A 27,862-nucleotide genomic window follows, 5' to 3' on the forward strand; every position below is an offset into this window, starting at 1 on the left:
AGACAGGGGGAGGTGCTATCGAGCTCCTAGAACCAATTGAGAAGTTAAGGAAAATCAAAATAGCCAAGAAGAAATCAAAATAGAGCATCTTCTTCCCCTGCATTTCTCTATAAACTCCAGATGTTTACAAGCACTCAGGCAAAAGGGTGTCAGTTCTGTATAAGAAAAGAAGAATATTGTCTTCTGCTTACTTCTGTGGTTCCAGAACTCCTCTGATACCAGGACTAGCAAAGTGCAACGGAAGGCACTGACAAGGTCTGCTTTCAACCTCAACTTTGCCGCCATCTCAGAAACAAACAGCGGAGTGAAAGAAAGGCTTGTGTCATACTGGAAAGATTCAACAGAAGAGCAACACACATAAGTAATCCTAGTTTTCCACAGCTGGTTCCGAGTGACCATTCCCAACTCCTCTCTGCCTCCTGCACAAGTTCCCACTCCAGGCACACCCCTACCTTATGGACACATGGACAATCGGCTGGGCCAGGTCTCTCTCAGGTTTGCTCAGGCTGAGAAGGCCCCCAGGCTGTCCCTGCCTTGAGGCTTCGCTCTATGCAATGTTCCCCTAAGCTGTGGCACATCCAGTGTGCGAAGATGATCTCAGCATTGAACTCAGTATCTTAGTTTGGCATCCCCACCCCCCAAAAAGCAGAGCCTGAAACAAGGACTTGAGTGCAGGTGGCTTATCTAGAAGGTGATTCCAAGAAGCACAAATGAGGACTGGGGATACAGACAGGGGAGGGAGGAAAGTTAATACGGTGTGAGGGGGTCTACACTTGCTCACCTAGCTTTCACCTTTGCTATGGTGGGAGGTGCCTGACCCTTTTTTTCCCTCTCACATAGGAATTCAATTACTTGAGTAGTGGCAAATGCTCAGAAAGCCCAGAGCCCTTGTCCTCCTGTGTGGAGAACAATTTCAAACTATCTATATTTTAATAAAAATTGTGTACTCACTGCCAGGACTAGGACATAGATGCAATTTCTCTTTGAAGGCTGGGCTACCACCATACCTTCTGGTGATGGGGAGTACAGTAAATATATGGGTGAGGGCAAAGAGGCTGGCAACAAGATAAGCAAGAGCTCACGAAATAATTTAGATCACCTCTGGCGTACCGTGTTCAGGACAGCCCAAGCTAGACCATGAGACTGTGGGGGCAAATCCCCACATGCCCTTTGGGGTAGCCCAATGCTAAGCATACTAGACCTCGCCTACATCCAAGCTCTGAAGCTCTCCCCTCCCCCAGCTCCCCACTTCACCCCCATCCAAGTCTCCAGCACACAAACCTAACATGAGCCAGAAAGGATAAATTTCATACTCTCCGTACAACATCCAGTCAGCAGGTGCCAAATCCCTTGGACTCTCTGACCTTGTGACCCTATTCTGACAACTGGGTCTTCTCCTTATTCATCAGATCTGCCTACCACCTCCTGCCCTCCCCTGCTGTGAGTAAATCCAACTTCCCGAACAACTAGTTGACTCAAGTGGCTAGATCAAATTACTAGCTTTCCCCTTTCTGCCGGACCCACTGTGATCCCTGCTATCCCAGAGCGAGTGATGGCAAGGTGGATCAGAGAGCCACACAGAAGTGCTGTGAGGGCCTCCTCAGCCAGGCCAGGATTTTCTACAAACCCACACTCTGAAAATACAGTGAATCAAGAGTCTTCCTTTCAGAGATGACTTACAGATGTCATACATTACTGCTCTAGCAGGATGTTGGGCTAATCAGAAAATAATGCTGCTTAATCGCGGGTAATCCGTGCAAGGCAAAAGTAGGAGATCACTCATAGTTACCTGGTGAGAGGGAGGGTGACTGATCACCTTACCCCTCCAGAGATAGTCTACTGGCCATCAAATATTTTCCAAGAGCTTCTATACAGTAAACTTAGGCAGCAGCTGAAAGGATTTGAGTCAGGCAAGAGAACTATTTTCTGACCCTAATTCAGGGATTTGAATATTTGGGTGTGTTCCTTAGCAGTCTATTTTTTTTAAAGATATTTATGTATGTATGTATGTATGTATTTATTTATTTATTATTTATTTATTTATTCATTTATTCATGAGACACACACACACAGAGAGAGAGAGAGAGAGAGAGGCAAAGACATAGGCAGAGGGAGAAGCAGGCTCCGTGCATGGAGCCTGATGTGGGACTCGATCCTGAGACTCCAGGATCATGTCCTGGGCCCAAAACAGGCGCTAAACCACTGAGCCACCCAGGGATCCCCTCCTTAGCACTCTTGTGCAGCCTCCCTGTTTTCCAGCTTTTATAAATTTGAAGCACTTTGCGGGGAGGGGAGATGCTAAATCAGTGGTTTCTTAGCTGAATTCCAGAAACCTGCAGGGTGTCATAGAATCCTTTGTTTCTATGAAACATGCTTTAAGTATTTGTGTAAGATTTCACTTTTCAATGAAACTTTACTTTTGACTATTTAAAAAGTGTTCCTAAAAAGGAGGGCTCATGTATTCAAATGTGTCTTCATGGAACTCTGCCGTGGGGGAGCACACAAGGTCTGGATTGCTGCTATGGGGCTAATTCACTTTGGTACAAATCCTAACATCAAGCTTCTCCTTGTAGCATGTCCTCAGCTAATTGCAGTAGCATCTATTATATAATGATGACCGCTTCCTAATAACTTACCTGTGCAGCCATGGTCTTCCCATCAGTACACGATCAAAATAAGATGCCGACACATACAGAAAACTGCAGCTGGCACCCCCAACTTCCAATTACAAAGAGTGGCTAACTGAAACAGCCTTATTACACTAATTGGTTGGCTCTTTAATAAGTAAATATGAAATGCTGTGCTTGTAAAATAAATTCATACAAATACAACCCTTAACACCATTTTTTACTTATGCTCTGTATTGAGGGACATTTTTATTCATGCCCTTTATTGGGAAAAAGAATAAGTCACAGTGAAAAATTAGTTTGAGACCACTGGTTTAGATAAAGATGGGGGGTAACTCAAATAGTCCCTTCCAATTTGATTATTTTATCCCATCGCTTGTTCCAACTATATTAGAAAAATGAGATTTTAATACAGAAGAATATTCATGATGGTATGTGGTTGTTAAATGAACAAGAGGTTCAAATGAGCCCTATACAGCATATTTTATATATATATATATATATATATATATGCTCACATATACACACATACACTACATATTATATATGCTTAGAAAAGACTTAAAGTGTATATATCAATGTTATATACTATACAAAAAAGCCAATCAGAATTATTTTTAGAAAGCAAAGCAAAGAAACATGACATTTCTCAATGTAGAAGTATAGGTGTGATTGGCATGTACTTCCAAATGCAGCAAGCAAATAAATGTGTGAGATAAGCCTGGGGTTTGCTAAGTACACTGTATATTCCTTCATTCACTCTCAGCTGGTTGCCTGGCACAGAGACACATGTATATAAGCAGCATCTGCACTGGCTTAGGCATATAGGCAACTGGGTCTAAATTCTAATTCTGTCCCAAAGAGCTATATACCGTCAGTCACACCTCACCACTCTCAAACTCGAATTTTCTCATCTACAAAATGAAGATAGTGACACCTACCTCATAGGACTATTGTAAAAACAAAAACAAAAAAAGTGAAATATGCTTACAGCCTTAGCACCATGCCTACCCCATAGTGAAGGTCCAACAAGTGGCAGCAATTATCAGTCCCAGGATGTGTTTCCTACCGTAAGGTGCTTCCAGTCTAGCGGGGCAGGCAGCAGGCACGGAGACAGATAAATTATGTTACGACCCCATCATCACTGCTACGGAAGCATGAAGGATACGTGTTGGGAATACAGCAGGTGTGCTTGATGCCGTTAGAGCCAGGGAGTCTGAACTTCTTGCTCATTCACCATGAAAGAAAGTGATTACCTTTGGGTCCCTGAAGCTGGAAATCCAGGGGAAAGAGCAAAGAGCAGAAGGCCTTGGATCTTCATTTGCCCCTTCAGCTTTGGTGCCCTGCAAAGATGCCCTGTTTCAGGGGACAGTGAACATGCACGTGGGTGATATGGCTCTCAAAGCTCTTGGACACCCTGGCATGGTTTGGGCCCAGAGTGAGAGCTGTGGGCCCAGTCCTGCCTACTTTAACTTGCTCTAGTTGGCGAACATCCTTTGCTGCTGCTACGGAACACGGAGTCCCATCACTGTGTGTCACCTGCTACACCGGGGTGTGTGCCTCCTGCAACTCTCAGAATAAAGCTCTCTCTCCCCAGCAAGCTGAACTCCTCAACCCACACCACATTCCAGCTTTCAAACTCTGAAAGCTATTTTCAGTAGCAAATCCCTTGTAAGGAACAGAGAGTAGGGAAGAGTTCCGAATAATCTGATGGCAAGGAAGCCCTAGATTTTAAAGATACAGCTGCAAATTAGCTCACAATATCTTGTATAGTCTCTAACCCAATTTAAGATTTGAGCTTTGAAAACCACGTTTTTTGTTTTTTGCTTTTTTTTGGTCTTTTATTATTTTGATGAAATAGAAAAGCAGATAAGATGAAAGGCCCCCCAAACAGGGTGACATCAGCTAGAGAGGGAGAAAAGCAGAGAGAGGTGGGCAAGGAGCGCTGAAGGTGCGGGGAGGAAATGTACCCAGGGAGCCTGAACGGTGGTGAAGCAGTCAGAGATGGAGAAGGCGGCCAGGGACAGGAGTCAGAAGATCACGGCAGCTGCTGATGGGATTTCATCCCACATCCCTTCCATCACTTCTGACTTGCATGAACCCCTCTGATTTCAGCTCCAGCTGTGGCAGGCCATTCCTTTAGACCCTGAGAACATGCGCCCCTCCTTTTTTTTAAAAGTATAGTTGATATGTCGGTAAGTCAAACTCCAATTCAAAAAATATACAAAAATAAATAAATAAAAAATAAAGCTGACACACAATGTTACATTAGTTTCAAGGCTATAACATAGTGAGTCTACAAGTTTATACGTTGCACTCTGCTCACCACCAGTGCAGCTACCATTTGTCACCGTACAAAGTCATTACAACAGTACTGACTATATTCTCATGTTGCTGTGTCTTTTATTCCGGGATTAATTCATTCTGTAACTGGAAGCCTGGATCACACACACCCCTTCACCCATTTTGCCCACCCCTGACCCCCTCCCTTCTGGCAGCCATCCCTTTGCAGAGAGCCTCCCAAACTTGAGGCTTCCCAGAAACTCTGCTTCAGAACTTTCCCCAAAGCTGCAGAACCCACTCAGTCAAGTGCAGAAGATTTAATGTGAAGCAGGGAAGCAGGAGGTCGGAGAGGGAACAAGGGTAGGGTGAGGAGTTGGTGGATAATGCTCCAGCCTTCAAACCTAGGGTGGTGGCAGGGGCGAGTTATTCTAGTTGCCCTTGGAACACTTCCTCAAAGGGGTGGCCGAAGAGATTTAGCCCCAGCTGCCCAAAATGGTAACCAGCTCCATATTTCAATACTGTGCTTGCTCTTCACAGACTTCTCATTCTTCCCTCGAGCAATCTCTCTGCCCTCACTCCAGCTTCTGGAGGTTGCCTCCCAAATAAACTACCTGTGCCTCTGTCTCTGTTTCAGACTCTGCTTTCAGGGGACCCCAAACTTAAAGAAGACTGAGGGAAGGAAGCTGGTGGCAGCAGAAGCCAGAAGGGAGAAAAAGCACATGTTATATTCCTGTAGGTCCTCCAATACACAATATTAATCACAGTAACCTAGGGCGGAAAGGAATCCTTTTTTTAATATTTATTTTTTTAAAAAGATTTTATTTATTTATTCATGAGAGACACACAGAGAGGCAGAGATACAGGCAGAGGGAGAAGCAGGCTCCCTGCGGGGAGCCCAGTGCGGGACTCAATCCAAGGACCCTGGGATCACACCCTGAGCCAAAGACAGATACTCAACCACTGAGCCACCCAGGTGCCCCTGACAGGAATCCTAAGACACTGTCTATGTCTGTCTTCTTAACCTTAAGGCAGCTACTGGATCATCCCAGACAGGAGAGCCTTTCCTAATGCTATGTGAAAATTCCTCAATGTCCCTCACAAACCCCATGAAGAGTTCTCATTAGCACTGATAATGGCACTAGACTACTAGTACCAAAAGCCTAAAGGAAGATATTACTGTTAACTGTTATAAACCGATCCACTCAATCTGACTGATGATCAAGTGGAAGGTCAGTTGTGTTGAGTTCAGGGCTCAATATCCTGAACTACTACCTCCTTTCCCACTGCAATAAGGGCTTCTGTTTTTACCATGTATTCGACAGGAGCTAAAGTTTTCCCCGCTCACCACTGTGGCATAAGCAAAAACGATTTTGCTCACTCTAATTTAAAAACTCTGTGCTCATTCAGTTTTAAAAATCTATTTTTTAACACTTACATTTAAAAAAATCATTAAATATCACTTAACAGCCTGAATATTATTTTAGCTTTCAGACTATCTCTTCTCTAGCTTCTTCAATATTCTCAGAGACACTGATAGAAATTTTGAATCACTGGTATCACTGGTATAAATTTTATCGTACAAGAATTCATTTTGTTGCTCTGTAAAAGAAAAGAACCATATATTTTCACAGCAAAGCTATTTTCTTGATAAAATCCCCCTCTCTGGATTACATTTCTCTTTCAAGATGGAAATCTGTAATTCCCAGAATTACCCAAATGGCTAAAAAAATTTACAAGTAAATTTCAGACAGCATGTAAGATGAGGGTGGACATTTTGAAATAGACTCCCATTTAAATACTCATTACAGGGAAAATCACACTTCAGCAGAAAGAAAACAATTCCACTAGATTTTTTTTTTCTTTTCATGGTACAAATGGAAAAAAATCTGAGTTCTAAAAGGGAAAATTAGAGCCGTTATCTGGACTATTTGTGAGTCCTCGGAATGAAAAAAAAAAAAAAAAAGCAATCAGGACCCACAATGTAGAGAGTGCATTTAGCTGGTTTTAATTGACAATGAACTTGCAGTCATGTTTTGAAGAGGCACATCCTGGTGCTGTGGAATGGTGGAGGTAATTAAACAGTCATAAACATCTGAAACTGGAATGCTGACAAGAAAGCATCCTGGCATTACTAGCACTAATAGTCTAGTAGTCAATCTGCAGTGTTCCTCTTCAGTTTAAATAATGTTTGCCAGAATTCTCAGTCAACACTTGTCTCCCTCCCTTTTTGCATCAAGCTGCAGGAACTGTATGGATCCTGCTGTGATCAAGAGATGAAGAGGCACCAGGGTTCTCCTGAATCTCGGGGGCTGGAAGGGATGAGTGGGAGAGATCAGAAAATGCATCTCAATACAAGCCCTCCCCTGCTGACCAGCACAGGAAAGAACAGTATGGGATCTCTGACACGTGGGGGCAAAGTGTGCCTCACCTCGTTATTTGCATTTGCAATAACTGAATGAGCTGCAGAAACCTGCCTGAAACGTCAGGGATGTGTGCTGGGATCCAGGCTGAGGTAGAAAGTTCATTTTTTCTCTTTGGTGTCCAAGGACTGTGTCTACAGAGTGTGAAACCGTCTAATCCAGATAAGGGGCAGGCGAGTGGCATGAGGAGCATGCAGATCAGGGTTCAAGTTCTACAGCTGCCATTCACCTGAAGGGTGGATGTGAGAAAAATATTTTATTTTCTGCTCCATGTCTGGTCTGAAAGATAATGGTAGTAGCCATAACTATCTCATAGGGTTGATGTGAGCCTTCAACGTGATCCTGTATGCAAAGTGCTGCGTATGGCACCCAGTACAGAGTATTACCCAAAGGGTAAGTAATACTCATGGCCACTGCTTTCAGAAACAAGGAAAACTAATGCCATATTTTTTTTTCACAGTATGTACAATATTGTGACAAGACTCAGGGTGAAGTAGAGCCAAAACACCTGAGAGGAAATTCATGACAGAATGGAAGTTTTTATCATCCCCGTGTAAAATCCACCATGTGCCTAGCACTGGGCTGCATGGCTTTCTATGAGAATTCTCAGTCTACTGATCACTGAGTGAATAAATGGCTAACCAATTCTGTGTGTGATTCCAAGCTTTGTGGTCTTTTAGTTACATCGCCTAGCTTTACATCTCATAGGTTAGAAGCCAGCTTCTGTGGCAAATCTTTCTGAGCTTTACTGTGGGGCAGTAGTACTGGGGAGAAAGCAAATATCCTTTCTCCATCCACTCCCTCTTGCCTGTTATCTTTGTGAATTATTTGTTAAGTAAAGTATTTATTAACTGACCCATAGGTACTAGACACTTTATTTTTATTTTTTAATTTTTAAAATATTTTATTTAAATTCAATTTGCCCAGGGGATCCCTGGGTGGCTCAACAGATTAGCGCCTACATTTGGCCCAGGTAGTGATCCCGGAGTCCCGGGATCAAGTCCCACGTTGGGCTCCCGGCGTGGAGCCTGCTTCTCCCTCTGCCTGTGTCTCTGCCTCTCTTTCTCTCTCTGTGTCTATCATGAATAAATAAATAAAATCTTAAAAAAAATTCAATTTGCCCATATATAGTATAACACCCAGTGCTCATTTCATCAAGTGGCCTCCTTAGACACTTTATTTTTAAAGAATATTCTATTTCCTAACCAAGGTGCAGAATTGTATAGAATGTATTCTACTCTGTGGAAAAAGAATACATACATATAGAAGTATTTGAATATGTCTTGAAGAGTTCTGGAATATTCCTCGAGAGACTGGTAATTGTGGTTGCTTCTGGGAGCTGAATTGGGTGAATGAGAGTGAGGATGGGAGGTGAAACTTTTGGTTCTTATCGAACTATGCACTCCAAGCATGCGTTCGTTATTCAAAATTATTTTTAAAATAACGTTTCTCTGTGGAGCTATAATTATAATTATTATTGGCTATTGTTGATAGCTCCATGCTCTGCCCATATGTTCTTATGCTTATCAAAGATACCCACAATGAAAGTCCTGTTGCTTTTGGAGCAGGCTGAAGGAGGGCAAGAACCATGCCTAACTTATCATCAACCTCACAAAATAACAGTGCCACTGGAAAACACGTCTGATGTGAAATTCAATTTGTTGGATCCAATATTTCCACCCACATATTTTTTTTCTTATTTGAGAGAGAGAGAGCATGAGAGGGGGGAAGGGCAGATGAAGAGGGAGAAGCAGACTCCCCACTGAACAGGGAAACCGATGTGGGGCCTGATCCCAGGACCCTGAGACCATGACCTGAACTGAAGTCAGATGCTTAACCAACTGAGCCAGTCAGGTGCCCTTCCACCCACATATTTTTAAGCAGAGAGTGTGTGTTAATGTCCCAGGACCCTGAATACAATGGGCTGCTGTCCCATTGGCCACTATGCCAATGACTGTTGCATCAGGCCAAATTGCAAACACAAGGACTGTAAAAACCATCATCTCAGCTCAACATACAACAGATGCACTGTCCATTCTATCACCAACCCCAGAGTGATGTCCCATACATATATTCCATTGTTATAAATCCAAGTACCTGCTTAATCAAATTGAGAATGTGCTATATGCCAGGGACTGTTCTAATGAATTCTAAATCTGCACATGGTGAACTTAAAAGGGACCGCCAATGAGTTTCATGTTGCCACAAAATGTTTTGCAAATGCTAGTATTACCCTCACTCACGCCTCTTCAATGTGTTTTACACACATATACGTAATTGATATTTACAGTGTAGTGCAGATAGAGTCACTGGGTTGAGGTAGAATCTTGTTCCATCACGAATTGAGTCACCCTGGGCAAGTTACTTAATATCTTTGCCCTTCAGTTTCATCTTCTATAAAGTGGGAATGATGACCTCTATCCTTCATGGTGATTTAAAGATTTTAAATAGTGTATATGTAAAGAGAGCTTAGCTTAGCTTAGCCTGCCATGGGTGGCTTAATAAATATAGCTACCAAGAAAACAGACGGGTGTTTTCAGTTAAATGAATAAACTAGTTTTATAAATCTAGGTCAAATTATACCTTGTCTATTTTAGTTTGCTTAAAGAGGGGGGAGAAAAATTGCTTAGCTTTCTCGTTTTTTTTTTTTTTTTCTTTTTCTTTTCACCAGTTAGAGTAAAGAAACTACAAGACCACAATTACTAAGATCTACACAGTTCCATAAAATGAGGTAGCAGCTCCTTCCTTCCAGGTTCAGAAAGAATGAAAGATGGTCAATGGCAGAGTATCGGGAACAAATCACAGGATCAGTATCATCTCACTGGCTGGTTTTTGAAACCCCTGATGGGCCAGATTTGTAAGAGCTGACTTCTGAGATTTCCTTGACTACTTACTGTTTCGTCTGAAAAGCTTAGCTCCCTGGCCTTTCCAGGAGTTGCAGGATGTCAGTGCAGAAAAGGGACCTGGGTGAACATGCAGACGTCAGGCTTAGGCCACAAGGGAGGGAAGTGGGGCCCACGGAGAGGACACTTGCCCTGAATTACTCCGAGAGCAACTGCCAAACCCAGAACCAGAAGCCAACCCTGTAGATGCCCCAAGCAGAACCTTCCTCTCTGTCGTTAACGCACCCCAGCTGTTTACAAGATACCCTGGGTTTAATTCCGAGAAATGATTATGACTTGTTAAATTTTTAACTTCCCCCTGAAACGAACTTCAACCGACAACACTCCACATTCCCAAATGCCATATAATTTCAGCAAAGGCAACTAGTATGATGATTTTATTTCATGAAAATGAGGAGACTGTATAAGCAGTGAGCAGTGATTCAAAACTGGAGTTTCCTCTGACAGCCGCATGAAGCAATTTGGCTCTTTTCAAGATGCTTATCTCTCCGTGAGGGGATGAAAATTAAAAGTTGGAAAGCTCAAAACCTTTGTAAAGAGTTTTACTACTGATACTTTCAACAGGATATGGCAGCTGTGTTCTTTTCTTCCAAGGGCTCATATGACTTGTTGGTAAATCAGCTACTTTTTTAAGTCCCCTCTGGTTATCAAATAGCTTCCCACAATTTGTATGTTTACTCATTTCTGCAACCTTGAGCCACGGAGGGAAAGACAGCATCACAGTTTATGATTAAAAAAAAAAAAAAGAAGAGGAAAGCTAAGACATCCGAAATGATGTTTGCCATCTCCAGCAGAGCTCATATTTAAAGGAGACTTTTTTGGTTCCTCCTCGTGTTTAACCAGAAAAGCAGAAATCTATCTCACTCTGAGGATGTGGGTTCTGGGTTCTTGAACATGAAAAGGTTTTCTTTTGCTTTCAAATCATTATGCCATTTACTTCAGTTCAGAGTTGAAAGTTTTTATTTTGAAACAAAGGAATATTTTATGAATAGGGAGAGTGCACAAGGCTTCTTTGAGACACCTGCACGCTGCCAAATTGAAAGGGCATGGCTGCTTACATAATGGGCATAAGTCAACTCCATCTGCTTTCGCTTTGGGGAGTTTATACATTGGGATAAAACACATTCATTTCAAGGGGCAATTCGAACCATAACTATTAGGAATATCAAGAACGCTGGTCCATGTGACCAACATTACAGAGTAGTGACAGAGAAAACTAATTTTACCTAATAGGCCCTGACTGAGAGTGAAATTATATGTATGCAAAGTATGAGGTAGCCAAATATCATTTCTAAGAGGTACTCACAAAGTGGTTAAAAACAAACACACAGTAATTTACTTCAGAATCATTTGGTGGCCTGTTCCTTTCCTTTTCCTGGAATGAATCATCCTACCTAAGAAAGGCTTTGCATGGATCAGAATGCCTATCAGTGTTAAAAATCTGGTTGTGGTTTTAAGTCAAAGGGTAGGAAGAGTGTTCATGGCTGACTACTGGTGGTACAGGCAGAGGTGTCTGTTTCACATTTTTCCTAAAACGTTGGTTCTATGATCAACAGGTTGCTCGTGGAGTTGCACAGTCCAGGCTCAGGGACTCTAGATCTCCAAGCAACAAGTCTGTCTGAAACTCCTGTTTAGCCAACCAAGTAATCTTTCTCTTTCTTCAGCAGGCCTGCTCTAAGGATGTTGGCTGGGAATTCCAAGCTCTTGGAATGAGCATGGCTCTGTGCTCTTGTTTACTAGGCAATGACAAATAACTAGCCCTCACCCTCACATGCAAACAACCACATCTTTTCTATTCTCTGCCATCTCTAAGCTTTCACTGATAAGATCCCTAAGGGACTCAAGAGGTTGGTGATAGATTTCACAATACCCCACACTTAGCAATAGTAATGCAAACTCTATTTAAACTTCAGGATCCCATAATCCCTATGGAGAAACAGGTCATGCATGCCTCAAGGAGAAGTAGCTGCTGTGATTACTTTGTTGCAATTACTAGTTTAAACTAGTTAACACCAGATTTCCCCACTGTAACTGCAAGATCTGGGAGGAAGGCACAATATCTGTCTTGTTGAAGGCTATCATCACCAAAGGTCTAAGTAATAATACCAACCTGCAGGCTTATCATGAAGAATTAAGTAAGACCAATGAATGTGGGATCCCTGGGTGGCTCAGCGGTTTAGCGCCTGCCTTCGGCCTAGGGCATGATCCTGGAGTCCCAGGGTCGAGTCCCATGTCAGGCTCCCTGCATGGAGCCTGCTTCTGACTGTGTCTCTGCCTCTATCTCTGTGTGTCTCTCATGAGTAAATAAATAAAATTAAAAAAAAAGACCAACGAATGTAAAGACCTTAGCACAGTGCTCAGGACTTATCAAATATTCAATAAATATTGTGTTAAATAAAAATAATAGAGACCCACAAAGAGGAAGAAGGCAGATTATAACTTGAGAAGTTCAAGACTGGTGCTAAGTTTTATTTGCACAATAGTCATGAAAGCTAATATTTATTGAGGGCTTAACATGTGCCTGGCTTTATGCTACCTCCTTTAATGCCTGACAGCAACGTTAAGACCACTTAATAGGTGAAATTGCTGAGGCCTTTGGAAAATAATACAGCTTCAGTTATCAAATGAGCAGATGCAACTCTACGGTTCTCAGCAGGATTTAGCAGTCTGCGCTGTATTGTGACGGCAGCCCCTCGCACACCGGTACACAGTGGGAAACAGAAGTCAATCCAGGATGCTCTTAGAATAAAAAATAAATTTATTATTAAAAAAAACAAAGCAAATCTCAATAAACTGCTGTACCACTGTGAAAATAAAATAAAATAAAATAAAATAAAATAAAATAAAAATTAAAAAAAAAAAAAGAAAGGAGGAAGAACTGGGAGGAGGAAGGACAAGCAGAGCCAAAGTCGGCTCTCAACTACTCCCCCAAGTGTTTTTATTGTTAACTATGCTCTTTTGAAGGTAATCCTTAGACTGGTGGACAATGGGGAACTAGAGAGAGAATAGCTTAGGCTTTGCAGCAGGCAAAAGTTGGCTGAAAGTATGGTAGTGGTAGAGGGGGGACATAAAGAAAAGCTGCGAGGGACCACCTGGTGGCTATTCCATTAAGCTTCTGACTCAGTTCTGGTTCAGGCCATGGCTTCAGGGTTGGGAGATCAAGCCCCTTAGGCATCAGGCTCTGAGCTCAGCAGGGAGCCTGCTTCTCTCCTTATCCCTCTTTCTCTGACCCTCCTACTCATGTTCTCTCTCCCTAATAAATAAATATTTAAAAAGAAAAGAAAAGCTGAGAGCCAATGAACACGAATCTGCTTACTTCAAAATTCTATCAAGGGTTACTTTCACTTGAGACCAAAACTTCCATGGCTGGAAATAACATTTCCATGATGTATGTAGGGAGTCCAGAAGCAAAGCATATACAAAAAGGGTTCACAAACACCTTCCAGTGAACCAGGTTGGATTTTATTAGAGGGCCTCTCCCTCAGTCTGGGCCCCCCAGGGATTGCCATGCCAACCATCTATTAATATGCAAGGGCTGATGTGGCAGGGCTAAAGCATGGAAGCCTTGGAAGCCAGAAGCCAGAGGAAAATTAAATGCACTTCATTCCCATAAGCCTTCTGATTACATTACCATACCGAAGCCACAGGCGCACATATTTTTTTCTCCTAAATCACACCTGGGTGAAGTACTCATTAGCCCTCACCTGTGTCTTAACAAGTTAACATTCTCAATTCTCTCTGTCTTAGTCTGTGGGGGATGCTGTAACAAAATACACAGACCGGGTGGCTTGTAAACAACAGGAAATTATTTCTCACAGTGCTGGAGGCTGGAAGTCTGAGATCAGGGTGCTGGCAGAGTCAGGTGAGGGCTCCCTTCCAGGTCCCAGAGTTTTCATTGCAGTTCACGTGGTGGAAGGGTCTAGGGAGCTCTGTGGGGTCTCTTTTATAAAGGTGCTAACCCCATTCTCAAGGATTCCATCCCTCAATACCTAACCACCTCCTGAAGGCCCTACCTACTAATACCATCACATCAGGAATCAGGATTTCACCATATGAAATTTAGGGGCACACAAACATTCAGAACATAGCACCCTCTCTGTGCTCTTTTCTATCACTATCCACATCTCCTTCTTCCCCCTTCTCCTCTCTCTCTTTCTCAACAGTTTTCAACATGGAATCCAAACTTAAATGTCAAATGGTTTGCTTATTCACTGACATGTTAGCATGATGGAGCCAGCATGGTGACACAGTAGCCCAAGTGATGGATCCACCTTCAACCTGTCCTGTGACCTTGAACATATCACAAAATCACTCTGAATTTGTGTCTTTACCCATAAGACAGAAGCATTAGAACTGTTTTCTCTATTCCATGGGGCTATGCAAAGTTCTTTACAAATGTTTCGTTTAATCCTCTCAATCTCGTGAGACAAGTATGTATTATTACCTGAATAATATATTTAGGATACCTAAATATATTATTTTCCCAAAAATATTCAGGATACCTATTTCACAGAGTTAATGCTCTAGATAAATCATATAACATGTGAAAAATACTCTGTCAACTACAAGGCACCAAAGAAATGTTAGTTAGCTAATAATTTGTTCTGTTTAAATAAATATCATGATTTATACAGTGGATGTTCTAAGAGGGGAGGTAAAGGCAATTTATATCCAAACTTGACATCATTTCCTATAAACTAGCAATTTTTGATAAAGAAAGAAATGAAAACATGGGCAGCCTGGGTGGCTTGGTGGTTTGGCGCCGCCTTCCGGCCAGGGCATGATCCTGGGGACCGGGCATTGGGTCCTAAGTCGGGCTCCCTGCGTGGAGCCTGTTTCTCCCTCTGCCTGTGTCTCTGCCTCTCTCTCTCTGTGTGTGTGTGTGTGTGTGTGTGTGTGTGTGTGTGTCATGAATAAATAAATAAAATCTTTTTTTAAAAAAATGAAAACGAAAACAAGCTCAGAAAAACCTAACTGCAAGCACTATCCAGAGATCAGGGGACACCCTGGAGTTCTGAAGTCACTTAGGGGAACAGGCAGCTGTTGATACTCTTAATGGCTGAGGGAAGATCCAGGGTCAACCGTATCAGGGTCTGTCTTCATGAGATCTGGCTTCAGCATGCTCTCCACCTATCCTTGCAATGCAGTTTTCATTTGCTCCTTGTGATCCTCCAATTCAGAACTTTTCCAAACCCTCTGTCATTTGTCATAATGTATAATCCCATTTTTCATCCCTGGTAGCTCTCCCAAGAAGACATGTGGCTAAACCAATCCCGTGAAGTGTTGATGAGTGCTGAGGAGTTACCATGTAACCCCTGAAAGTGGGAACCTAACAGTGTGGTAGGCCAGGAAATGAAGAATTTTAGGTAGGCCTACTTGTCACGAATCATCATAATATAAGCAGTAACATCCACCCAAACTTGTAAAGCATGTTTTGGATGAAGTAGGACTTTCTTTTAGAGTCTACTGCAGATGATCCAAAATCTTATGTGAAAAATAGGATAAGGAGTATTATTTTCCAGGCGCCTGGGTGGCTCAGTTGCTTAAGGGTCCAACTCTTGATTTCAGCTCAGGTCATGATCAGGGTGGTGAGACTGAGCCTTGCATCAGGCTCTGAGTTAGGGGTGGAACCCACTTAGGATTCTCTCTCTCCCTGTCCCTCTGCCCCTCCCCACCTGCTCATTCTCTCTCTTTCTCTCTCTCTCTCTCTCTTTCTCACAAAAGAAAAAAAAAAGATTATTTTTTTTTTTTTCAAATAAGGAAAGCAAGTCTTGGAGAGGCTGAGTGATTTCTTTCCTCCTGCTTTCCCTCAACACACCTCTTCCTTCCTTCTTCAATGTAACAGAAAGTTTCCTCCTTATAATTCACCATTCATCCTAGCTCTGTCCTCAAGAACTGTCACTGAATATTATCAACCAAAAACCTAAAAAAAAACACTTTCAACCTCAGAACATCAGGTACCTAAAAAGCCCTATGTAAACTGCAAGACTCAATACAATATAAGCTATCTAACTTAACATAACTTCATCCATCGTTTTTTTGTTTTTGTTTCATTTTTTTTTTTTAGCAAAAATGACAACGTTTTTATTGTTGCTTGGGTTGTTGTGTTTTTTTTTTCCATTCAAAGAGGGCAGCTCCAATAATTTCTGAATCTGTGCTCCATTCTGTTCCAATAAAAAGTAACCAGAAGACCTAACTCATCAACCATTTCTGCAATTCAGGAATAAGCTAAAATTTCAAAGCAAATCATTGTTCCTAAGAATTGTTCTTCTGTCTGGCAGCAGAGGTGGGTGTGACATGGGCACAGCAGTGAACTATGGAAGCCTAAGCCATCCTCAGAGTGGTGCAGATCTCCCCTGTGAAACTGTGTCCAGAGCAGTGTTCACTGAAAAGCTCTTGTGATTTCAAGAGAAAGAACAGAGTTAATCTGGAAAGAGCTCCATGCATTATTGGAATTATTTTTAAAATAATCCCTCTCCCTTCCCAATTTTCCTACACCCCGTGCATCCTCAATCAGGGAGCCCTGCTGACAGTAGCAGATGCAGGGTCTCATTAGGTACCAGGACCCAGCAGGGCTGTGAAGTTGAAGGGAAATTGGCCCAGCCTCTCCAAGGAAATAAGCTAGCCTAAGGAGAAGAGAGGAATTCCAACAGTGGCTATTGTTCTGGGACAAAGGCATTCAGTCTGAGTTCAAACACAAAAGGGTCCTTCTGTCACAAAAGGGAATTTCCCAAGGAAGACTAAGTATTTCTGTGCAAGTATTTAGGGACTCAAAGGATGGAGAGCAGGACAGGAGGGCTCCTGATAAACCAAAATTAACTTTTGCAGAGGAGTTAAAATGAGCTGTTATGTGATGTTGGATAGGAAATATTTGGGTATCGTGGAAGAAGGAAAAGAAGAAAGGGTCAGAGAAGCTCAGGGTCCCCGGTGTTTGCATTGGGATTAAACACATCTCAAGAGCTTTCATAACAAAAAGATTGATGTTGAGTTCCACACTCTCCTGACATTTACCTCAACTACTAGGTATTAAATATTTACAAATCACTTGGGCTTGAATAGTGCTTCCTAATTCTTCTTCAAATTTTTGCCTTCCTCACATAGAGGGGAGTGTTACTATCATTCCTATTTTGTTGGTCAGGAAGTGGGAGAGGAGGTCATAAACGCCAAGTGACTTATTCAAGATGGCCAAGTTAATGGAAGAGTTGGGGCTGGCATGGGTGATAAAGATGCAGTCAGGCATGAACCCATATTCCCAGAGTAACCAATCCAGTCCCAGGAAAAATCACCTAATGAGACTAAAAGAAATTCAACAGGAAAGCAACTGCCTGCTTCCTTTCCAAAAAAAAAAAAAAAAAAATCTATGATCTGTGTTTGCCATAGGCAAGACACTGGCTTCTTCCCCCTTTCCATTTTTCAAATTTTGATTCTTTAATTTTGGTCACATGAGAAGGGCTGGAAGGGAAGAGGAGTAATGTATGACTTATAAATATGGCTGAAGGGATGCCTGGATGGCTCAGTGGTTGAGCATCTGCCTCTGGCTCAGGGCCTGATCCTGGAGTCGTGGGATCGAGTCCCATATCAGGCTCCCTGCATGGAGCCTGCTTCTCCCTCTGCCTGTGTCTCTGCCTCTCTCTCTCTTTCTGTGTCTCTCATGAATAAAATAAATAAAATCTTTTAAAAATAAATAAATAAATATGGCTGAAGACAAGGTGAAGTCTACAGCAGCCACGCCCTGATCATGCTTTCCATGTATGCTGAGCCATGAAAAGCTGTCATGTCAAGAACATGGCATATGCTCTATTTTCTATTTTACACAATAAAGCATCCAAGTTCAGATTCTCTATCACCTCTACATCTTTCTTGTATAGAGTGATCCCTCAACGAGGCATCACCCATTTCCTTTGCTGGATTTTGCAGTCAGATGATAATAATGACTAATAGTTATAGAGCATTTAGATGCACCAGACACATTATCAACACATCAAATCTATTTACTCAATCTTCATGGCATCATTATGAAGTGGTTACAATTATTACTACCATTTTACAGATGTAGAAATGGGGGTTCTGCATCCTTTTCATTCATGCCAGCCCCAACTCTTCCATTAACTTGGCCATCTTGAATAAGTCACTTGGCATTTAGGACCCCCTCCCCCACCTCCTAACCAACAAAATAGGAAGGATAGCAACACTCCCCTCTTTGTGAGGAAGGCAAAAATTTGAGAAAAATTAGGAGCACTATTCAAGCCCAAGTGATTTGTAAGGCTGATTACACCACAGGTAGTCAGCAACAGAGCAAGGACTTGAATCCACAGCTCAAGCTCACTGTTTTTTTTATTTTTTAAGATTTTATTTATTTATTCATGAGAGACACAGAGAGAGAAGCACAGACATAGACAGAGGGAGAAGAAGTCTCCCTGTGGGGAGCCTAATGCGGGACCCAATCCTAGGACCCTAGGATCACCACCTGAGCTAAAGGCAGACGCTCAACCACTGAGCTACCCAGGTGCCTCCACAGCTCAAGCTGTTAATCACTTAGGCACAGTAACATTCTCTCAGCTTCTGTCCATACCCTTATGTCAAGCCATGAGTTTGCACACAAGGATGCATGTTCTTGGTGTTCAATGTATCCACTTCCACTTCTTACAGCTCTTTTTCTCTTAGATGAGGCATTTCTTCACATGATCATATCCCAGATGTATATCCAGATGTATGACCAAGTCTTGATGGCAACTATTGAATGATTTTATTTCTTTGAATTAAAAATCTCTAGGTAACTGATTTATGTTTTCTGCATTGGTACTCAGATATACATGATTAAAACTGTAACCATATAATGTGGTATTTTACCCCCTTCTGATTTTTAAAAATGTGAATCTGAGCATCTTCCCCATTTTTACCTTTCTTTTTTATTTTTAAAGATTTATTTATTCATGAGACACACACACACACACACACACAGAGGCAGAGACATAGGCAGAGGGAGAAGCAGGGTCTTCGCAGGAGCTCGATTTGGGACTCGATCTCGGATCCCAGGAACATGACCTGAGCCAAAGGCAGCCACCTAACCACTGAGCCACCCAGGGGTCCCCCCCCCCTTTTTTGGATTTATTTATTTACTCTTATATAAAGAGTCTACAAGCTATATAGCCCATGTGCCAGTCTGGCTCTTGGCTTGCATTTGTAGAGCCTGTATGCTAAAAATAGTTTTGTTTTGTTTTGTTTTGTTTTGTTTTTAAGGTTGTAAAATAGCATAGAAAGAAGAGGAGGAGGAGGAGAGGAAGAAGGAGAAAAAGGAAAAAGGAGGAAGAAGAAGGACAAGTATGTATTAAAAAGTATATGTGACCTACAAAGCCTACAACATTTACTCTTTGGCCCTGTATAGAAAAAAACTGCTGATCTCATATTTTATATAACTCTAGGATTTGCCTGAAAAATGTATTTTCTTTTTCTCTAGGTATTTTGTTCTGTCCATTGCCATGATCAAATATTCTCTTCATCTGATCAGCTCATATCTGAGGAAATAAATCAAGATCATAGGTATGATGGTGGCAATAAATAGTAGTGTGCTGGAGCTGGCTTGCATAACAGATCATGTGCATATCTTCCCAAGTCAGTATTTGATGACTTTGTCTTGGTACCTGGCAACAAGCACAGTGGGAGTGTTTACACCATGGAAATTGGCAAACACTGCCACCTCTTACCTAACTATACGGGAGAAAAATACATCATAGTAACTCCTCATTCTTCAAAACTATCCTAGGGTCAAGATTAAAGTTGGGTATGTGTAGGAGATACATATAAAGACAGCCTTTTATAAAATATGTTGAGAGGGATGCCTGGGTGGTTTAGCGGTTGAGCATCTGCCTTTGGCTCAGGGTGTGATCCCGGGGTCCTGGGATCGAGTTCCGCATCAAGCTCCTTGCATGGAGCCTGCTTCTCCCTCTGCCTGTGTCTCTGCCTTTCTCTCTCTGTCTCTCATGAAAATCTTAAAAATAAATAAATAAAAATAAAATAAAAAATGTTGAGAAAGTAAGAGTTTACTTTTTTAAAATAGATTTTATTTATTTATTTGAGAGAGAGAGCATGCATGTAAGCATGAGCAGGGGGAGAGGCACAAGCAGACTCCCCATTGAACGCAGAGCCCAACGCGTTCCCAGAACCCTGAGGTCACAACCTGAGCTGAAGGCAGACTTTCAATCGACCGAACCACCCAGGTGTCCAGAGAAAGTAAGGGTTTAACTCAAGAGTCACAAACCCAAATATCCACAGTGGCTGGGCAGATAGAATAAACACCTGAATGGGTTGGATAATTAAAAAAAAAAAAATTGGAGATAACAAGCCTGTGCAAATAAGAGAACAAAATCAAAGATATTCAAATTTTTAAAAGAGAGAGAGAGAGAGAGAGAGAGAAAACAAGTCCTTTGCCCGTCAAGCTTTAAAACACTGCCTAATAATTTATGGCCAATGGCTTAAAGAAAACATTTTAAGGCAGAAATCTGTGCCTTTAAAAACATTCTTCTGCCTCTCCTGGGCATTGTGCTGTGTTGGTTTGAAAAGAAATAAAAAGGATTTTCATGAAATATAAGGAAAAGTGTACTGATGCAGGATTATTGAGTAAGGGATGAATTACTGAGACAGGTAACTGGCTCACCAGTCCTGGAGGATGTTTTCGACAGCATCACATTCATCTGAGGTCATTTATTTTTCTACAGAAGGTGGAGAGATTCATTGATAGGATGCCCCTAAGCATCCTGCCCCAGCTGTAGGAGTAGAAGCTTCCTCCTATTTTGGGGTAGAAGTTCTCCCCTTTTTTGGATATTTGTTAACTCTCTCAAAACATATGGGTGGCACTTCATTAGGTTGTTCCATTCAGGAGCTTTAAATGATCACAGACTGGAATCATAGATCTGCCTCTCAGAGTAAGAAATTTCCTTCCTCTTTCTGGAAATTATCAGACTGATAGATTTTTGTTGTTGTTGCTGCTGCTGCTGTTGTTGTTGTTGCTTTTGATGGGGAATCCTATATACATGTCAGAGAAGGCCCCAAACACAGCATGTATTTCTCAAAACTAAGCCAGGGCTCTCCAGTGGCTCTTGCAAGAGGAAGGGAGGAGTGAGAGGACAAGTAAAATCAATAGTGACCCCAGCGATCAGACTTATGGCAACTCTCAATTCAGGTTTTTAATAATGACTGGGAAGAGAGAAAGTATATAGATTTCTAAGTGTGCAAAAATGAGACATTCCAAAGAAATGTAAAGTGAGGTAGAGGTAAACTACAGGAAGCTCTCTTGCTGCCCTGCAGAGGGACACCAGAGGAAGGGCTGCCCCTTCCATGAAGATGAATGCAAAAAAATGCATTTAGGGAAAGATGACACCTACAGAAAAAGAGTGTGAACCACCCTTGCAGTCACAGAAAAGCATGGAGGAAGCAAGGATGCTGTATTCTAAAGATACCATCGAAGGTGGGCAAACAATTCTGCATCGGAAAGTCTGTTTTGTTCTTTTTGTCCTCCATCGACATTGCATCTATTAGGTGTTAGGATCAGGAAATACTGTAACTAAAGTGGTTTAAAATCAAATGACTAAAAAGCCTTTTGTATGTTTGCTTTTACAATTGCCGTGGACTGAATATTCGTGTCCCCCCTACACCAAAATTCCCATTTCGAAATCTTAATCCCCAGGGTGATGATTTTAGGAGATGGGGCCTCTGGGAGGTGCTGCTTCTTCATAAATGAGATTAGCGCTCTAATCAAAGAGGCCCAAGAGATAGAACTGTTGAAATCACTGGGAGGTGCTGCTTCTTCATAAATGAGATTGGCGCTCTAAAAAAAGAGGTCCAAGATATAGAATTGCTGAAATCACTATATGGAACTCCTGAAACTAATACAACACTGTATGTTAACTCTACTGGAATTAAACTTTTTTAGAATGACAAAAACAGAAAATAAAAAAATAAAAATAAAGGAGGCCCAGAAAAGCTCCCTTGCCCCTTTTGCAGTGTGAGGACATAGTGAAAGTACAGCTGTGTATGAACCAGGATGTGGGCTCTCACCAGACATTAGAATGTGCCAGCATTTTGATCTGGGACTTCCCACCACTGCAAGAAATAAATATTTATTGTTTATAAGCCACCCGGTTTATAATTTTTTCTTATAGCAGCCTGAACAGACAAGGGAACAATCAATAGTCACTTATCAGGAAACTGGAGACCATTAGGTGTATGCATAACCATGTGACAGAGTCACTGTTGAACCAGAGCGAAAGCTCACTGCATGCTAATGGTGGGGGCTGCCATTTGGTTCTAAAATTTAAGGCAAAAGTCCTGAAGGATGAGAAATTTCTCAATGTTTTCTACATGGCACCATATGTGCAAACTTTTAATGTAATTCTTGTGTACATTCAAGTCAACAAAACTCCTAAGAAAAGGTCAAGAGGTTCTACGAGCAGATGTTAGGACAATAGAGCCATTCTGCCTTTAGGATAACAAACTCGAGCTGTTCATGGAAGACAGGTACAGTATCCAGTGTTCTCACTTGCCTGCTGGGTATCTGGTCGTTCCACTAACATAACCCAAAATGCAAATTAAAAGACCTGCTTTTTCTCTTATGAATATTAAGGAAGGTGTGGAGTTGGCCACTTGGCCCAGAGCCTTTGGGTTCTCAGTGATTGCATTATGGAAGCAGAAATTCTTCTTTCTGGATCTTTCTGTTCAAATGTACTGCAAGGAAACCTCTGATTTGGGAGGCCTGGGTAGCTCCAGTGGTTGAGCGTCTGCCTTCAGCTCAGGTTGTGATCCTGGAGTCCTGGGATCGAGTCCCACATCAGGCTTCCTGCATGGAGCCTATTTCTCCCTCTGCCTATGTCTCTGCCTCTCTCTCTCTGTGTGTCTCTCATGAATAAATAAATAAAATCTTTTTTTTTTTAAAGGAAACCTCTGATTTATAGGAACAGAGTATGTGAGGGCAATCCCAATGAGGCTTAATCTTCAAAAGACACAGATCTTAAAATGACACCGAGCATCTGACTGTGTTTCATTATCACTCAGAGTCTGGAAATTGCAAATAACACAGAGGTAATTATGAAAACACACGTGACACGGTTTCCTTGGCTTCTCGATCAATGTTCTGATACCTGGCCAGCATCACTCTAGGTAACTGATGGCTGTAAATGCAAGCTGGAGTAACCAGACCATATTAGGAGAAAGCTGAGTGAAGGGTCACACACAGGTCTGTATTTACAGGGCTGTGCATCCGCGGAGGAAGTCACACATCTCATGGAGCCTGATTTGCAGCAAAGGTGCAAGTAGTGATTCTCCATCTCCTGATAAACTGAGACCCTCTTGGAATCTCTGAATACACCATTAAATTAACAGCAAGTTGTCCAGCGACTGAGGCACACTGAGAGGGGCAGGACTCCTGTGAGTTTTGTGGGTGTCATCATTACTATGTTGGCAGGTGGTACTGAAATTGCTAGAATCTTTGTTTTAGTTTGTATGTCTCAGACCAGGGCAACAGTACTGTTGTTATACCATAGGGCCCAATGAAAGAAACATCGGGCTTTCTTTTTTCTTTTTTTTTTTTTTTTTTGCTCAGGAAATCCTTCCTACAAAAAGGTAATGTGCCAGGGAAATTCATGTCTTTGCTTCCATTTATTTCCAGATTTATTAGGAAGAGAAGCTGATTAAATCAGCCTTGAAAGAAGGTTCATCTACTTCTCTCACACTAAAAATTTGCTAGTATTTCTCATTTCCCTCTTAAAGCAGACAGATCCATTTAAGCAAAGATCAATGTTAATGCAATTCCCTGAACTAGAAAGATGTACGGGTTCCTAGAGCTACACAAGGAGATGATCATGAACTGTCACTTGTCTTGGTCCTTCTTCCAGCCTGCGGGCCGACTCTTCTGGAGAAGAAGGATCATCTCACTCATTCAGTTACAAAATAACTTTTCAGTTACTCTTAATATGTTTGATATGGCATTAATTCCATTGTTTATCAGTAAATAGAAATGTACTGCTATAATTGCTCAATGGGTTTAACGTTTTCCTTTAATTTTAATCTTATTACTATTTTTTAAAATGTTGGTAGAGTTTTTCCTGAACAAACCAAACCCTAATAGATGCTACACATAGATTAATCTGGAGCATATAAAGGCAGTTTAATCATGAGTATATGCAGAGCTTTCAGCCACTTTTATCAATTTACCCTAAGAAAATTATTAAGAGTTGAATAAAGATTTAGTATGTCAACATGGATACTTTGTAATAGGTAAGTAGAAAGCAACATATATAGTCAACAACTATTTTATATTCATTCCTTCCAGATGTACTCTAATGCAATGAAGAATAATCATGAATTTTTTTCTTTTTTTTTCCTCTTCTCTCCCCCCCTCCTCCCCACCTCTTCTTCTTCCTTTCTTCCTTTCCTCTCCTTTCCTTTCCTTTCCTTTCCTTTCCTTTCCTTTCCTTTCCTTTCCTTTCCTTTCCTTTCCTTTCCTTTCCTTCTTTCTTTTTTCCCAATAAAGATGTCTGTGGTGGTATATTTTAAAGTAAAAAAGGCAGGTGACAATACAGAATATATAGTGTGGCCCTATCCTTGCTTTAAAAATATATATCAGCATATCCATGCTCCCATAGGTACTTATACAAACAAAATAACCTAGAAAAACATACCGATTATTTAAACGTAGTTGTTTCTGTGTGGAGAGACAAAAAGTGATTATTTTTTCCCTCTTCTTCCCTCTATTTTTTTCCCCACAAGAAATACATTTTATACGTTATTAGGCATTTTCTGTTGAATGAGATGTTGAAAGGACTTGTTTGCCAGAATTTTAACTACTGGATGCTTGCAAAAGAATACCTGTTCACTTCGCTAAGTCACCCAAACCTTGCACTCCCTTCTCCTTGGCAATCCAATGGCCTTCTCTTAGAGAAGTTACACTCTGACTCTATTCAAACAAGCTCTGCCTGTTGTAGCAACAGCTGACATCCTGTCCCATTCCCCTGAACGTGAAGACTCCTGCATTCTCTGTATTTAGATCAGGGAGTTGTTTGTTTGGGAGTGGGTTTTTCCTCCCTCTCCTTTTTAACTTGCTCTAAAAATATATGCACAGAAATAAAGATGACGGAACACAAAAAATTCGGTCCTCATCCTTCCGTGGTCTGGGAATTGTGGTCTGGAAATTCAACACAAAGGATTTGTTTTCTGAAGCATCTGGCATACGCAGGAATCGTGAAGACCAGAGAGGAAGGGGGATGGTGAAGTGATTTGCTGTCTGGGAAAGCCAAATTCGTGCATCAGGAGGCCACAGGATGGCTCTGGAACCGCCCAGGGAAGGAAAAATAGTTTCTTGAATTTACTGTGTAACTTTAAGGCAGAGAATTCCAAAGAAAAATCAAAGACGAAAATTTCTTCCAGGGATCCTGTTATTACTACTTTGGTGCCCAGCAATAGACTAGAATGGCACTAAGGACCTAGCTTGTGATGCCTGGGTGGCTCAGTAGTTGAGCATCTGCCTTTGGCTTGGGTCATGATCCTGGGGTCCAGGGATCAAGTCTTGTATCAGGCTCCCTGGAGGGAGCCTGTTTCTCCCTCTGCCTATGTCTCTGCCTCTCTCTCTCGGTCTCTCATGAATAAATAAAATCTTTAAAAATAAATAAATAAAGACAGACAGACAGACAGACAGACCTAGGTTTGTTTCACTGCCTTCTGGTTTTACAGAGCATGTTGTGGGGACAACAGCCTCAGGCATCTGAGTCCCCAGCCATGTAACTTCACAGCTGCAGGACCCCAAGTGAGGCATTTACACCTATCTCTCTGCGCTTATATTTTCCTTTTCTAAAAATATTAGAAATAATATTCCCAACCTTGTACTGACTTCGTAATTGTTACTAATTATATATGTAGTGGGTAGTACAGTATTTTGCACCCAAAAGGAAAATAGTAAAGGCTAGCTATTACTAATAAGATAAATGTAAGTAATAAAAATATTATTATTTCTAACATTGGTTATAATACTATCTTCTAGTTTGCTTGATTTTTTTTTTTTTTTTAACTCTGAATCAAGGGAATGCCTGAAAAAAATTCAGAGGACAGCCTTCCAGGGGTTAGTCAAGGAGGTCTGGGTCAGAGCTTATACCTAGCAAGTACTTCCAATGATCTGTTCTCCCCAACTTTTTAAATTAGCTGCTAGGGCAAACCTCCAACAGCCCCATGATTGCAGGAGGAAGTAAGAGAGACAGCATAAGCATTCTCTTTCTTCCATGCATGGTTGCAGAATCTAGTTGCATCTCAGGCTTAAGTCTTAAATTATTTCTTTCATTGTCTGTTATTAGTTGACCAGACTGCTAACTGAGAAGCCAAATCTTTTTTTTCTTTAAGACTACTTAAATTTATCGATCTTTGCATGTCAAGAGTTGGATCAATATTCTCTACATAAACCACTACGTTCCTTCTGTTTATCTACCAAGTACATTTTATTCTACTTCTCTGGCAGTATCTTGTGGTCGTCTGTGAGCTGTGAAGAGGCCCTCTCTTGTGCTTGATGGCTCGGTATTTTGGTTATTCTGAAAGTCTTATGAAAATATGTTGATATAGGTTTGTAAAGAAGAAAACTGAAACAGACTGAGGGGAAATTGGGAACCAAATATCTTTCTCATCTTTATATTGCCACTGAAAGCCGAGAGGTGGCTTACCAGCTGCCACACATGCCATTGGCTTGAAATAGCATGGAGAGGTCTGTGCTGGCCTCAGGATCCCTGTCTGCCAAGTGCCTACTTGTGAACTTGGAGAACTCCTCATTTGTCTAGGTTCTATTTCCTCTTTAGATGTACAGGCTGGCCAAGTCCTTGTATGAAAGCTATTAAATGAAAAAATAAAAATAAAAAAACAACAACAGTAACAAAAGAGAAAGCCATCAAATGGTTCTTTCTAAGTTTTAAAGTTTTTACTTTGTAAATCTCCAGCAATCACGGGACGTGAACAGAAACCTCCAGTTTCAGTTTTTCAAATAAATCAATCATAGACCTGATGATTTTCATTATTAAGAAGTATTAAGAAATCTCATGTGATCTTTCCAGGCCAAACTTCTCTACCAGAGACAACTTATTCCATTACTTAGGGTAATAATTCTTCCTTCTTTCTTTCCCTTCTTCCTCCCTCCCTTCTCCTTTTTCTTCCTTCCTTTATTCTTTCCTTCCCTCCTTTCATCCCTTCCTTTCTCCTTCATTTATGTATTTATTAAAATGCATCCCATAGGGACCCCTGGGTGGTTCAGTAGTTGAGCCTCTGCCTTTGGCTCAGGTCATGATCCTGGGGTCCTGGGATGGAGTCCCAGAATGGACTCCCTGCAGGGATCTTGCTTCTCCCTCTGCCTATGTCTCTGCCTCTCTCTCTGTGTCTCTCATGAATAAATAAATAAAATCTTTAAAGTAAAATAAAATAAAATAAAATAAAATAAAATAAAATAAAATAAAATAAATAAAATAAAATAAATAAAATAAAATAAAATAAAATAAAATACACCCCAGAAAGTCAGAGACTGCTCTATCCCTAGCACCTAAAACAAAACTAGGCACAGAATGAGCCTCATTATTTGCTGTTTGAATGAAAATATAAACAAGGTCCCTTT

At 41.4% G+C, this 27,862-nt stretch overlaps 1 protein-coding gene and 1 long non-coding RNA gene across 3 annotated transcripts in view; one reads left to right on the forward strand and one right to left on the reverse strand.

Moving 5' to 3' along the window:
• SNTB1 (syntrophin beta 1) overlaps positions 1-27,862 on the reverse strand; it is a 239,160-nt gene that overhangs the window by 155,279 nt on the left and 56,019 nt on the right. The window lies entirely within an intron of this gene.
• Positions 1-27,862, forward strand: part of LOC112662424 (uncharacterized) — an 88,624-nt gene that overhangs the window by 17,026 nt on the left and 43,736 nt on the right. Inside the window, exons 2-3 of one of the 2 annotated variants that reach the window (XR_004815464.2) lie at positions 19,474-19,554; positions 19,691-19,773. This is a non-coding gene — a long non-coding RNA (uncharacterized LOC112662424). Of the gene's footprint in view, positions 1-19,473; positions 19,555-19,690; positions 19,812-27,862 lie in introns of those variants that run through there. The other variant, XR_007401528.1, reaches the window with a different exon arrangement.

The sequence above is a fragment of the Canis lupus genome, chromosome 13 (assembly GCF_003254725.2).
Source record: "Canis lupus dingo isolate Sandy chromosome 13, ASM325472v2, whole genome shotgun sequence".
Classification (NCBI taxonomy): Eukaryota; Metazoa; Chordata; class Mammalia; order Carnivora; family Canidae; genus Canis; species Canis lupus.